At 36.6% G+C, this 15,367-nt stretch overlaps 1 protein-coding gene across 1 annotated transcript in view; it reads left to right on the forward strand.

Annotated features, from left to right (window-relative positions):
* The window catches only part of TENT5A (terminal nucleotidyltransferase 5A), a 374,940-nt gene extending 360,877 nt beyond the window's left edge, over positions 1 to 14,063 (forward strand). Inside the window, exons 12-13 of the transcript XR_014840196.1 lie at positions 11,631 to 11,830; positions 13,549 to 14,063. The gene's annotated coding sequence lies outside the window, so the exon portion shown is untranslated. The remainder of the gene's footprint in view (positions 1 to 11,630; positions 11,831 to 13,548) is intronic.
* Positions 14,064 to 15,367: the final 1,304 nt, after the last annotated feature.

Consider the following 15,367-nt stretch of genomic DNA (forward strand, 5'->3'; position numbering starts at 1 on the left):
TCAGTGAGTTAAGAAACCGACATAGCATCTGCGATGATGCAGATCCAATCCCTGGGCTTGCTTAGTGGGTTAAGGATCTGGAGTGGCCATAGCTGCCACGTAGGTCATAGATGAGGCTTGAATCTGGTGTTGCCATGGCCATGGCGTAGGTCTGCAGCTGCAGCTCTGATTCGACCCTAGCCCATGAACTTCCATGTGCCACAGGTGTAGCCATAAAAGAAAAAAGAAAAAAACAACAACTAAAAACTGGTTTTAACATTAATGTATTTTTACTATCTCATTTGTTGGGTTCCCTATACTTTTGAAGGCACAACTAAAGTAGAATTTCTAGGGAAATAATCTACATGGGCATGAATAAGAGGATGAAGAAAAGATTGGCTCTGAGCCCTACAAGTAGGCATAATGAAAAAGCAGCATCCCCATATTTCTAGTTCCAGTTTGAATGGAATTAATCTCAAATAGATTTTGTGCCTCTGAGTAAAGCCAGTGAGACTGTGAAAGTCATGAAGAAAAATATTTTTTGGCCTCAGGATCTGAAAGGATGAGTCTCTTCATGGCCAGTCCATCAAATAGGACAAAGGTGAGACTATGCTTTTTTTTTTTTTTTTTTCCCCCTCAGCAGTGTATCCATACTGCCTAACAGAGTAGCTTAAACATTATAAATGCTTAATAAATATTAATTGTACAAGAAATTCAAGCATTTACAATGTCTTCTTTTTATTTTATGTATTATTACAACAAGGTCCTCTTCAGCACAATGTGCCTTCAAATACCTGTGTTTGAATTTGCACAGATGCTTAGTTGACAAAACATTCAGAGAACAACCTAAGTTTTATTTTTCTTCCATAAACCAACCTGAGGGTAAACACTCAGAATATTTCATTATATTTTTAGTAAAACAGGTACTGAAATTCTCCCATGAGAATAATCTTGGTTCCACTGTTGAATGAGATTATGAAAAATTTGTTCATTAGCACCACACATTATTTAGGTAGAAATAAACAAGAAAAATAACTGGATACTTTACTTTCTATTTTGGAAAAATATTATATTTATAGCAAAACTATTAAGATATTATAAAGAGTGCCCATATGCCCTTCATCCAGCTTCATCTAGTGTTTACATTTCACATAACGACAATGGGTTTGTCAAAACTGAGAATTTAACATTAGTACAATATTACTGATTAATCTGCAGACTTTACTTAGATTTCAACATTTTTTTCACTTAAGTCCACTGTTTATGTAGAATTTAATCTAAATCCAGGGTAGTACATTGCATTTAGTCTTTATATCTTCTTGGGCTCCTATAATAAGTGTCAGTCTGTCATTGTGTCCTTGCTTTTTATGATCTTGAGTCTTGATGAGTAATAATCAGATGTTTTATAGGATTTCCTTCAATCTGTTTGATTAATTTCATCATTAGACTGAAATTACGGGTTTACAGTAGAATAACACAGAGTCGAAGTGCCTTTCTCATCACATCATATCAGGTGATATATGACACCAATATGACATCACTATTGATGTTCACCTTGACCACTAAATTAAAGTAGGGTCTTCTGTATTTCTTTTTGGTAAAGTTACTCCTTTTTTAAGATTTTATTTTTTTCCATTATAGTTGTTGATTTGCAGTTTTCTGTTAATTTCTACTGTACTGCAGAGTGAGCCAGTCATACATATATATTTATATATTCTTTTTCTCACATTATCCTCCATCATGTTCCATCACAAGTGACTTGATCTAGTTCTCTGTGCTATGTAGCAGGATTTCATTGCTTATCCATTCCAAATGCAATAGTTTGCATCCACTAACCCCAAACACTCAGTCCATCCCACTCCCTCCCCCTCCCCCTTGGCAACCACAAGTCTATTCTCCATGTCCATGAGTTTCTTTTCTTTTCTTTTCCATTTTTCCCTTTTGGGAGCAAGTCACTAAGTCCAGCCCACATCAAGAGCATAAGAATTACACTCCACTTCCTAGATGGGGGATATGCAATTTGGGATTCTTCTATAAGGATGAATTGTTCTTTCCTTTCCATATTTTTTATGTTAATGTGGACTCATGGATATTTATTTCACTCTTTGGGTAATAGTAATTCAATTACCATGTTTATTTGTTTTGTTGCTTAAACTTTTCCAGCTCTGGCCTTTGGAAATATAGGTTGATTTCTATGTCTTTTGAACCCATCATCTTTTTTTCTTTCTTTCTTCTTCCTCCCTCCCTCTCAATCTCTCTTTCTTGCCTTCTCTCTTTCTTTCTTTTCATGCATCCTCAATTTCTGGAGCTATTAACGTGCTGCGCTAGGATCAGTATACTTATCAGTACATAGTAACCTATGACACACACATATATATTTATATTGATCTGTGTATGTATGTTTAAAAAACATAAGTTCCTACTGATATCTCTGACTCTAATTAATTCTAGCTTTTTCCCCTTGATTGTAACTTTTTGTCTCTTAGAAATCTGGCTCCTCTTAAAAGTGATGTATTTACGTATTCAATGCTAGTATGCATAAAAGTAGTTTCAGAATTACTAATCTGTACCCTGTGAGAAGGAAATTCACCAACCAGAGCACAATATTTATATTTAATTCTTTGTGTCTTTATTCTTATAGTATCCAGTCAAAATACCATTTTTCCAAGTTGTTTGTGTGAGGGGATTCTGAATAGGAATTCCTGTTCCCTATTCAGATGCTTGCTCTGGTTATTCTTATTACAGCAAGAAAAATGGTCAGATTCAGTATGATTTAAAAGATCACATTTAGCACCTTCTACATGCGTAGTCGGTAAAGACATTTTTAGTGATAACGTGAATATAATTTTTCCCCAGAGACCAATTTAATTGTATACTTCTCTTGTGATTTTTATGACTTTATAATTGGAAGAATTGTTTCCTTTTAGATATGTCACTAAACTATAGAGTGTTGACTAGCCATTAACTTTAACTCATGATGTGAATTAAGATGTTCAAAAGTATACCCAATTTGAAGCAGCAATTATATTTGAATTTTTATTTCAAAATAATTTAGAAAAATCAAGCCCTGTATCAAGTGTCTTGAATTCAATATTATTATGATTGCTCTTTGGAGTTGAACAATCTTGTGCCCTTGAAAGAGCCTGTGAGAAAAATCAGCTAAATTTTAGAAAAGATTTTGGAGCAATTTTAAACTATGCTTGGAAATTTCTATAGGAATGTCTTCTTTCTCTTCTGAAGTATTTATCAAAAATCAATGTTCTGTATCTCTAGATTAATTTTAAGTAATGTAATCCATTAGAAACAAGCTAGGGGAGATGTTATAACATTTTTTGTTTATGCACATCATATTATCCTAGTTCAAATTCCATGCCCTACAAGCAGACATTGTATTTGTAAAAAAAAAAAAAAAAAAAAAAGAAGATAACAGATTAATACTTAACAGACTTCATTTGAATTATGTAAGATCAAGTTTGGATATGTTCAAATCCATAGACAAAGCAATTGATCCAAGATATCTGAAAAAACGTCAATAGATTAAGACAACAATGACAGCACTGATAATTTATGTTATCTAATTAAATATAATCCTTTGAATCTCTTGGAAACATACAATGGAATGGCATGTGCTTGGATTTCAAGTTCTAGCAATAAGCTGAGATGAGAGACTAGCCAAGATAAGTTCATCAGAATTATATTTGGCTGGCTACAGTCAAATGTGGCCAATATATCAGCTCTCACTATAACATCATCTGACAGCTCTGAAGCCACAGAAAATGCTGCATTTGCAATGATGGAGAAGGAAAAAAAAAAGGCTGATGTCAACCTGTCAATTATCTTACTCTATAAAACATAAATATTAGAACAAAGGATGTAACACATTGAGGAGTACACGGCTCTTGTCATTCAAAGAAACTCAGTAACTTTTCTAGATGTTTTGAAAAGAATGTGGGTGAGTCTGGCCTTCCTTTCTCAACCAGGTTTTGGTTTAACCATTGATAAATGTAAGGGATATGAAAAGGAAAGGGAAGGAAATTGTTTAGCACCTTCCACATGCCAGGTATGAGGCTAGGTCCTCTATAGATTACTAATTCAATAACTCCTTTCACCTACACTGTAATGTAGGTATTTAAACCCCCATCTGACAGATAAAAAACAGACTGAAGTTGAAAACAGAAACAGCAAGTTCTAGGTATGGAACTTAATACAGAATCAGTCTATCTCCAAAGATCTATCATGTTGTTGGGAAAATATATTTTGTTTATACTGACTGAGGAAAAATGTAAATAAGAAGAAAATCTTCCACCAAAAGATATTGAATTATTTATTTTAAAGTCCAAGAGGAATGATCTTTTTCAAGTACTCTCTAGTTTGGATTCTATCAGTAAGTATTAAATGCAGGCTCCAGTTAATGAATTAGATTCTCTCTCCACAGACAATGTATGTGACACTTTTTCAGTTTTTTTAATTTATTTCATCACAAAGACCAACCTGGTTTGAATCCTGGAAAACAGTTGGCAAATGGGGATTGCCGCATGTGACACACAAAATTAATTAAAAACCTTTTTTTTTGGCTGTGGTTCACAGCATGTGAAAGTTCCCAGGGCAGGGCTCAAATCCACACCACAGCAGTAACCTAAGCCACAGAAGTTACAACACTGGGTCATTAACCCACTGAGCCACCAGGGAACTCCCACACAAAATTAATTTGATGAGGAGCAGATGTTATGCTTTTTCAACTACCAATTACTCACCTGTCTGAAAATTTGCAAACCAAGTAATAAATAAGATCACATTACATAAATATATTAATTCATTTATAACAATGTCTATTGTAAAATTCATTTATTCAATGATTGGATCAGGAAGATGTGGTATATATACACAATGGAATACTACTGGCCATAAAAAAGAACAAAACAATGCCATTTGCAACAACATGGATGGAACTAGAGACTCTCATACTGAGTGAAGTAAGTCAGAAAGAGAAAGACAAATACCATATGATATCACTTATATCTGGAATCTAATATATGGCACAAATGAACCATTCCACAGAAAAGAAACTCATGGACTTGGAGGATAGACTTGTAGTTGCCAAGGGGGAAGGGGATGGAGTGGAATGTTTTGGGACCTTGGAGTTAGTAGATGCAGACCATTGCTTTTGGAATGGATTAGCAATGAGATCCTGCTGTGTAGCACTGTGAACTGTCTAGTGACTTATGATGGAGCATGATAATGTGAGAAAAAAGAATGTTTGCATGTATGTGTAACTGGGTCACCATGCTGTACAGTAGAAAATTGACAGAACACTGTAAACCAGCTATAATGGAAAAAAATAAAAAAATTTATCGAGTGGGTAATATTGCATTATTCTATACACTGGAAACCAAATACATTTCTAAGATCTTATAGAACATTTATTCTATTTGAAGGAGACAGCAACTAAACAAATACGTAATATAATATCAGACAGTAGTAGTCATTTGAAAGAAATAAAGCAAACTAGAAGATAGAATGATGGTTGTGTGTTCTCATAAGGCCATTGGTAAGTCTCCTCTTTAAGAAGTCATTACTATAGATAAAATAGATAATAAGGAACTGCTATATAGCACAGGGAACCCTATATGGGAAAATAATCTGAAAAAGAATGAATATATGCATATGTATAACCGATCCACTTTGCTGTACACTTGAAACTAACTCAACATTGAAAATCAACTGTACTCCAATAAAATTTAAAGAATAAAATAAGGGATGGCTATTCAGGTTGTCAAGCAACTATACTCCAGTATAATACAAAAAAATAAAAATAATAACATGCTCCCTAGACTTGCTATGCAGTGGGTCTAGACTTTCAGGCATGCAAGATGCAAAAGTCCTAGAGATCTGTTGCACAAAAGGCATAGAGTTAAAAATATTGTACACTTAAAATTTTGTTAATAAGGTAGATGTCATGTTTGTGTGCGTGTGTGTGTGTGTGTGTGTGTGTTAAGTCATAATAAAAAATACTCCTTAGGGGAAAAAATTTGACTTTGGGCAAACACCCTAAAAAAATGCGGGGGTAAGCATGTCCTTATCTGGGGGAAGAGAATACAAGGCAGAGGGAATGGCAGGTGCAAATGCCCTGAGACTGGCATCTGCTTGGTGTGCTCCTGGCACAGCAAATGTGATGGGAACAGAGTGAGAAGAAATGCTGCAGAAGATGAATTCGCAAGGGAGCTACATGTGTTTGTTGAAGTCTATAGGCTATGGTGGAATTTAAGATTGTGTGTTGGGAAACCATGGTAAGTTGAGTAGGAAAGTAACTTCATCTGACTTACATTTTTAAAAAACTACACTCCAGCTACTATGTTGAAAACAGTCAGGAGAACAGTCAGGAGGAGGCCAAGTGTGGAAACCAGCCCGGAAGCTGTTGGAATAGTCAAGATATTAGAACTTCCACCTGCTCCCAGCAAAACGTGCATCACATAGAAACTAGAGTTTTCAATCATCCAAATCCTCTTTAACAATACTTAAAATTTTGAAACTCCTTGATTTTTTAAAAAAATCTCCATCAATTTCACTTAAAACAGAGAAGGATTTATTAAAGAGCTGATAGTGATATTTCACAATGAATTTTCACAGTATTTGATAACCAAGTGCTATGAGGAGTGTGGCATTTATCTATGCATGTTTAAGATGCTTGTCAAAAAATAACATGACAAAGGGAGATGCCACATTTTTGAGCCCTTGGGAGCAAGTCCTTTGCCTATAGGAAGTTGGAGGAACTCTCATTCTCTTCTCAGTAACCTTCAGTTTGTACCCCCTTCCCAGTTGCTGGCAAGTGGTTCTGCTAGGTTCCTGACATCCAAGTGTATAGTCATGTGACACCTGCCATTTTCACTGAGTCATCAGGTTTGATGGGTAGCTGATGGACTCTAGGCTCTCGTGTACATCTTAGTGAATTCAAGAGGCTAATGGCTCTGCACACCAACATTTCCCCATGCCTCTGACTAACTATCTCAAGGTACATGTGGGCTTGTGTCCTTTAGAGATCACAGAGGGATCCCAGCTCAGAAAGAGTTGGGCCTTGAGTGCCGAAGTCACCAGAGAGTGACTAAGGAGAACTCTCGGTTGGACATTCCTTCCTCTTCAGTACTGCTGAGATGGAGATAAGCAACCTCTTGGTAGAGGGGGCAAGGAGATGAGAAGGGAGGTGTTGTCAACCATCTCCAAGCCCAGGTTTGCCCCCTTTGGTTGGAATTCTAGGACTCTGAGCTAGCAGGTCGATAGAAATCAAACATCCACATAATAGATAAATAACAAAAATCAACACAAAAATGGAACTTGTGGTGCATTCATCTTTGTGGGAAACAGAATGTCAGTGTCCCATGCATGCAGCAAAGGAATGGAAGAAAGCCTAGGAAGTGAATTCATATCTCACAGCTATCTGTCTAGCTGTGTCTCTGAGTTTGCTTTCGTATTCTTCCTCCTGTCTGGCCTCCAGTTGCCGCAGAGATAACTCAGAAGGCCGTCTCCTCCCCCTGTCCCACATTCACAGCTGACCAAAGTCCCCCATCCTTCTCACTTTCCCTCACCCCTGCTCTGTTTTTCTCAGCATAGCTAATGGACCTCACTCAATCTGACCTACATCGGAGGGATGGTGACCCAAAAAGAAATGTCTCATCTCTGACTCACTTTTCCCTTTTAGCTTCTTCTCCCGTCATCTCCCTAAACCAGAGGGATGGAATTTTCTCTTACTTCTCTTGTCACCTACACGGGAATTCCACCTTCTTGATCAAAGAGTCATGAATGGCAGTGAGGAGAGAAAGCTCTTTGCTTACAAATGAGCAGTCCTATTACCTGTAATCAGCCTCTCCAGTTTCTTCCAGTTTCCATAGGTTTGTGTCTGTAAAGCCCATAATGGATGGTTTTGCCCCACACTCCCAATTTTAGTTGTGCTCTCCTGGGTCTCATATTTGTGTTAATAGATTCCGGGTCCTACCTCTGTTGTAGGGTGTTGTTTGAACAGAACAGGAAAGAGAAAAGAAACAGCACACACACGAAATAAAGATTAACTTGCCTGTATGTGGGTCTTGCTATTTCAGCAGCCAATGACAACAGGTAGAACTCCAGAGCTCTGAAGGTCACATAAATGTATGCTGGCTGGGTCAGTGCTGCAAAGCAAATATTTAGTAAGGGTGTCAATCAATAGTAATCTTTTGTACCATATTTTTCTTTCATAAGATGCCAGGCTGGCTAGAGTTCCACTGATTTGATGCCTAAAAAGAGTAACTGGGATATTTATGAGTTTTGGAGGGAAGGAGATGGTGGGTGAAAATTTGGTACTGAAAGGTAACAAAAGCTCACTTTGAAATAGTACACCTTTAATTGGCTATTCCCAAATGCAGATGAAGCTATTTTGTGGGCTCCTGGTTCTAAACTCCTGAAAAGGGTTGGGGTGGGGTAGGGTTGAAGTTCAGGGAGAAAGACATGAGGGAGAAAAATATTGAATTTGAGGAAGGAAGTTCAATAAACTCTACTGTTTTTGCCCACTCAAATTTTCCACCAATTGATAAATGAGGCCAGATGTTAATTTTATACTGATAAAGGTGACATGGGAGAATGTGACTTAGCTCATGATGGCAGTAAGTTCTTATCATCAAGAATGCCCCTAACAACTAGTTGCTAGATTAGGCAGTGCTGACCAAGAGAAGCCTCACCTTGTGTATAGATGGGAGACACACAACTCAGAAGAGTCCAGCTCGCTATGGGCAGCTAGGCTTCTAGGAAAAAGCACAGAAAGTCTCCACCTGCTGTTTCTTCCTTTAAAGGTACAGCTTGGCTTCAACTTCCTCCTCCTCTGCTACTGGAATTCCCTTCACATGAAAGGAACTATTAGAAGCTTTGCTAATAGTTCCCTATCCACTGGAACTTCAGTGTTGTGGGGGATTCTACCCTCTTTGTTGAAATGTCCGCCTTAAAACCAAAGTTTACTCATCAACCTTAACCTATGAATATCCCATAATATCAAAGAAAGGGGGAAAAAAAAGCCAATCACTGGTGATAAGTGAAAAGAGAGAAAGAAGGTAGATAAGAAAAAAATAAAGTGCTAAAGTTGGATTCAGATATATTTGTTTTTCTTTTGCATTTCTAAGGATTAGCATGACCTTTGGCCATTAGGAAATCATGATTTTAAAAAAGGAAGTGAATGTTGAAAAGAAAAATGAAGAATATAAATTTTTTATGACACCTTGATTACATTTCTTGAAATGTATTCCCCTGGAGAAGCCAGGATGATATTCTGGCAATACTTGCCTTCTTTGAGGGCATTGCATGAATAAATTCTATTAAATGTAATCAAAATATGAGGAGATTTCTTCTTGCCAAAATGATTGAGGTGTGACGTGTTCTTTATAACCAGCTGTTGGGAACAAACTGTTTTCCTTAAAGGGTGGTCCACAAACACCAGGCATTCTTTTCAGTATTCAAGTGTTTAAAATTTTACAAATTTATACATTCCAATATTTTATTTAGAAAATTGATTTATATGGATATCATAAATTATACAAACTTTCATAGTTGCAACCTTGACCATTACACAACTCAATAAAAGAAGTCTAAAGACTTTTGGGTTGTTCCTCTGTTTGTCATAAAAGAGAAGCTCAAAAAAGGACTTATGCCATTATTTTGAACACATTTTAAAAAGTCTGGAGAATGTAATGTTAAAATTGAAACCAAATATAAGACCAATGCAGTATAGTAGCCCATATGCTTCAGTGTCTTAATTAGAGATGAATTAATGTAAAAGCAGTTATGGTACACTTACCACTTAATATAGCATTCTTAGTTTTAGGTTTCTGTATGAAATTAGATTTATTTGAAAATATATTATTCAATACAAATTGTGAATAAGAAGAATTATAGTAATGTATTAAAAAATCAATAACAGTTTCCACTGGAAGCTAATGATTTCTAGAGGATAAATAACAGACTGAAACTGGAGTTTGGTTTAGGGAATATGTTGAATAAAATAGAACTGACATGTAAAAGTGATTTTATGTCTTCTCTTTATGGAGTGATGCCTGGTTCACTGTTATTGATCAAGTGAAATTAAACTCAGACTGTGGCATTCCTCCTTCACAGTAGCAAAGAGATCAGATCCAGTGCATGTATTTTCATCAATCAAAATAGATGAAGTTACTTAATACTGTTTCTTTCATCTTATTTTATTGGGAACAAGCTCTCCGTGAGACAACCAAATGATGGCTTTCCAAAATTGCAGAAAACTGCTACTGCTTACAGCCTGGAAATTCCTAGCAAACCTAATACCATTGAGAGATGTAACTATGAACACATAATTGCATGGCTCTCTTTTTAAAACTTTGTAATGCATTTCCTAAATTGATATCATTTGGCAATAGCTATACATTTATGACAAGCCAAAATGATTGCAATTATGGGTTTGCCCCTAAGAATGCCACACAATAACTGAAAATTCAGTATCCTACATAAGGCAGTAGAATAATTGCAACCATCATTTTTTCCCATATTTCAAACCAAATGTATTGTGTGTCTCAAAAATATATAATAATGGTGTTTTAAGGCTTACTCAAATAGCCACAAAAACCTTTGAACAGATGCATAGTCCCAAGTAGCCATTACAAACTATGACAGATATGGAATTGATTTTTTTTTATTGGTAATGAATACTTTGTATGGGGTTTGTTTTTTAAAAAGTTGTACAGACCACCCTACTTAAGTAGGTCATCCATTCTGCTTTTTTTCTATCTGTTTCTTTCTATTCTCACATTTATCACACATTTTAATTATATATGTCCTTGTTTGCAGGTATGTTTATTTTCTGTTTTCACTCCTAGATTGTAACTTATGGACTTTCTGAGACCAGACTCCAAGACTATTTATGTGCTCAAGACCTATGCCTGCCACTGTTAAGTGCTGAATAAATATTTATTAAGTGCATTAACTATAATCATTCAATAAATACATGTGGTGGACTTAAATGGGATTATATAGATAAAATATATTGCTCTCTAGATATGACAGAGATAGGTAATTGAATAGATTAATGTATGAAATATATATATCATATATATTCCATAGAAATGGAAATGGAATTCTAAAATGTCTATGGCATGTGCATCTATATATATAATATATACATATATAATATGTACTTTCTATTTGTTCATATACATAGCATAATAGTTCTATGAAATGGGATGCTTTTTAATATGAGCTTCATGAATCCTGAGATTTTCAAAGAGAGGGTAGAAGTCAGAGAAGAAATTCATTTAGTTACCTAGGAGACTCTTTCAACTATAATGTTCTAAAATTAAATAAACAGGTAACAAAATGAATCCTTTAAGCCATAAGTTGTTTCTATGAAAAACCATGGGCTTTCTTCCTTAACCTCTCCTCATTTCATATCATTTTAGTAATTTTCTCTACCCACTAGATCATGTGAGTTTATATTTCTTTTATTGGGGTCATGGGAGCATGAGCAATAATCTCAATGACTGGTAATTGAAACAAGAGGAGAATCACCACTTAAGGAAAAGGGTAATATGTTGACCCAAAGGAGGCTGTGAACTCTTTTTATTGTTTACCAAGACTTCGCAACCTCCAACTTCTACCTCATTTTATAGGAGTCATGTAAGCTGCAAGCTGATGACCTGAATGAAGTGGGAGGTTGGAATGAAGACCTGGTGATGAAGTAGCTTGTGAGTGACAGATGATCTATTCCTTCAGTGACTGGGGGCAAGGGAGGCAGGGCAGAAGAGCTCACTTATCCTTACTATGCCAGTGAATGGCTTTCACTCTCCATGGATCCTTGCCTCAGAGTCAGGTAAAAGTACACCTTTAGTAGCTATAGCAACAAGATGGTGTGGGGGTAGGGTGGGGAGGTGAACAGCGAATGCCAATGGAGACATTTGTGGGCTAGACTTCAGGTGACAGAAGAGCATGAGTTTTGTTTGTTTTTGTTTTTGTTTTTCGGGGCCACACCCAGAGCATATGGAAGTTCCCAACCTAGGGGTTGAAGCATTGGAGCTACAGCTGAGGACCTACACCACAACCACAGCCACAGCAACTCCAGACCCAAGCCATGCCTGGGACCTACATCACAGCTCATGGCAACACAGGATCCCCCACCCACTGAGCAAGCCCAGGGATGGAACTCACATCCTCATGGATACTAGTCAGATTCATTTCTGCTGTGCCACAACAGGAACTCCAGGAATGTGTGAGATTTAATGTTGCTGTGTTTGTTTCACAAAAAGGCATGGATATATCTATCCATAGATAGATACATATTATATAGGTATTATATATATGATTTGCTTTGCTGTACACCTGAAATGAACAACTTTGTAAGTCAAGAATATTCCAATAACATTTTTTTAAAAGGTATGAGAGGAAATTTAGAGGATTGAGATTTTATGTATGCAATCTTTCAGTTTCTCTTAAAATGTAGTTCAGGAAAGAATCACCTGAAGAAATTGACTTAGAATTGCAGAGTTCTCTTGTGGTACAGTGGGTTAAAGACTCAGCATTGTCTCAGCAGCAGCTTGGGTCATTGCTGTGGCACAGGTTCAACCTCAGGCCTGGGAACTTCCATATGCTGTTGGCCCAGCCAGGACAAAACAAAACAAAAATCACAGATTCCTCAGCACCACCTCCGGTAATTTTAAATCAGTGAATAAAGGGTCAGGCTTATGGAATCTATGTTTTTATAAACCCCCTAGGTGAACAGGCACATAGTCCATGACCTCGCATTGAAAATAGCCACCAGTTTAGGCAAAAGTGACCACATTGTTCTTTATATTTTTCAAGTGTTGTCTCTTGGAACTGAAAACCCCTCAAAAGGGCAAAGGGCTATAACAAATGTCAGTGTATATGAGTTTGTGTGTGTGTTTGTGTATGCGTCCCTGCACTGGGCTGGGGGAGCTGTGCATTTAAGCATTTGAAATATGCCTCGTAGGCTACTGTGGGTAAAAGAAATTATTAGACACTGAGAAATAGTTAGGAGAAAGCAGAAAAAAAGGTAGCATAGTGTTGAACTCCAAACATCAATAAAAAATAACTCAACAGTAGAATATAGTTACAGAGTTTGCTTAGGGATTAAGTTTCAAACTTCTCGCAGTAACTCACAAGATAGACTGTACAGTTTAGTTAAGGGTAAACAGCATCTATAAGCTGGAATGGCAGACCATTCATTATCCTGGCCATTGCATGGCCAGCCTTACCAGGACAGGGGGATACATTTCTCTTCAAGCCACACAGCCAGCTGAGCAAGAAGATATTAAGAGGGAAATGATCACTCCATGTTTGACACGGCTTTTCTGCACTGAATGCTTCTGTAGATTTTGATACGGTGCTTTCTTGTCTTGTCTCAACCTTTAGTGGACTGGCTACTTTTAGCAACCCAAGATCACAAAGGTGATTTGATTCCTTAGTTCATTTTTAGTTGTTGCTGTTTTTGTTTTAACCTGTAAATGAGTTGGCTATTGATGGTATCAGTCAGTAACCGCTGTTTTCTTCACATTGCCATGCTTTTGTTTCAAGTATAAGAAGAAAATCGTATGAGAACTTCTGTGAGAACTTCAACCTGAATCATGTCGCTCCAGGTAATCTGGATACGGAGACCCAAACAAAACAGCCTGAATCAAAGCAGCTTTTAACTTATATCTGGAATCTAATATATGGCAGAAATGAATCTTTCCACAGAAAAGAAACTCATGGACTTGGATAATAGACTTATGGTTGCCAAGGGGGAGGGGGAGAGAGTGGGATGGATGGAGTGCTTGGGGTTAATAGATGCAGACTATTGCCTTTGGAATGGATTAGCAATGAGATCCTGCTGTGTAGCATTGGGAGCTATGTCTGGTCACTTATGATGAGCATGTTAACGTGAGAAAAAACAATGTATACATGTATGTGTAACTGGGTCACCATGCTGTACAGTAGAAAATTGACAGAACACTGTAAACCAGATAAAATGGAAAAAAAATAAAAATCATTATATAAAAACAAAACAAAAAATTAAAAAAATAAAAATAACGTGCTTTATTTAGACTCCACCTGCGCTCAGAGAGACATGAGTTTGCAATGATTGACTGCAGTTTCCTATTTACAGGATCCGATTAAAGAGTGAAAACCTCCCCAGGGCTTCATCCCAAGGAAATCAGAAAAACAACTTCTTCTAAAGCTATTGACAGAGTAGCAGTTGCAAAGAGGTGTTTTGGATCAGATGCAGCATAACAAATAACATTTTATTTATTTTTTTCATTTTTTAAAGTTTTACTGAAATGTAGTTGATTTACAGGGTTGTGAATTGCAATTCAGTTATACATGTAGGAACATCCATTCTCTTTCAGCTTCTTTTCTCATATTGATTATCACAGAATATTGGGGAGAGTTCTCTGTGCTATACAAAAACATGTGGGTTTTTTAATGTTCCATTTTTATTTTTGTCATCCTTATTAAAACTTTCCTTTTATCTTTATTTTTTATTATAGCTGATTTACAATGTTTTTTCAATTTGTGTTGTCCAGCAAATGACACAATCATACATACATGTGCATTTTTTTTCACACTATCTTCCATCAAGTTCAAACCTGAGATTGGACCTAGTTCCCTGTGCTGTATAGTGGTACCCGATTGCTTAACCATTCCAAATGTAATCATTTGCAACTATTAACCCCAAACTGCCCATCCATCCCCCTCCCTCCTTACTCCCTCCTGGCAACCACAAATGTACACATGATAGGCAAATAATCCTATCTACACAACAGATACAGATCATGGACATGAGAGCAAATGACATTTTAAAAGCAAGTATTTTATTAAATGATTCAAAATGAGCCCTGGAAGCTTTATGAACTCGTTCTAAATGAAAATACTGAGAATAATGAGCATGTTTGGCATTGCCTCATTCATTCATTTCTTCTTTTCCCTTATTGCATAGGACTCCTATGGTGTTAATTGTACTGGAGTCCTTCTCAGTTTGCTTGGAGAGGAACCATGCTCAGTTCCCTGCAGTGGGTGCTCTAGTGGCTGAGGTCACAGGGAGGCTCCTCGCCAGCTGCAGTTACCACTTTTCCACAACACACTGCCTACTCCTTGTAAAAGACCTGCTGAAACACTCCTAACCAAGTACTGTTTCAGAAATGGTCATCATTTTGCAATATTTTTTGAATCTTAACCTTCATTATTTTGTGTATCCAGTTATCTTTGGCTTCATTTATTCCCTTTCATTCTGTTTGCAATGTCTCTTCTTTGGGAATATATAAGTGCTTTTTTAGCTCTTGTAGTTCTCATCTTCTACAAGAAAATAGCTTCTTTTACAAAGTGCCTCTATTTTGTCCTAAAAGAATAATGTTAT

This window comes from Sus scrofa, chromosome 1, assembly GCF_054392235.1.
Source record: "Sus scrofa isolate SSC_HxYL_T2T_F1_AM1 chromosome 1, Sscrofa_HxYL_maternal_Yorkshire_Landrace_v2.0, whole genome shotgun sequence".
Taxonomy (NCBI): Eukaryota; Metazoa; Chordata; class Mammalia; order Artiodactyla; family Suidae; genus Sus; species Sus scrofa.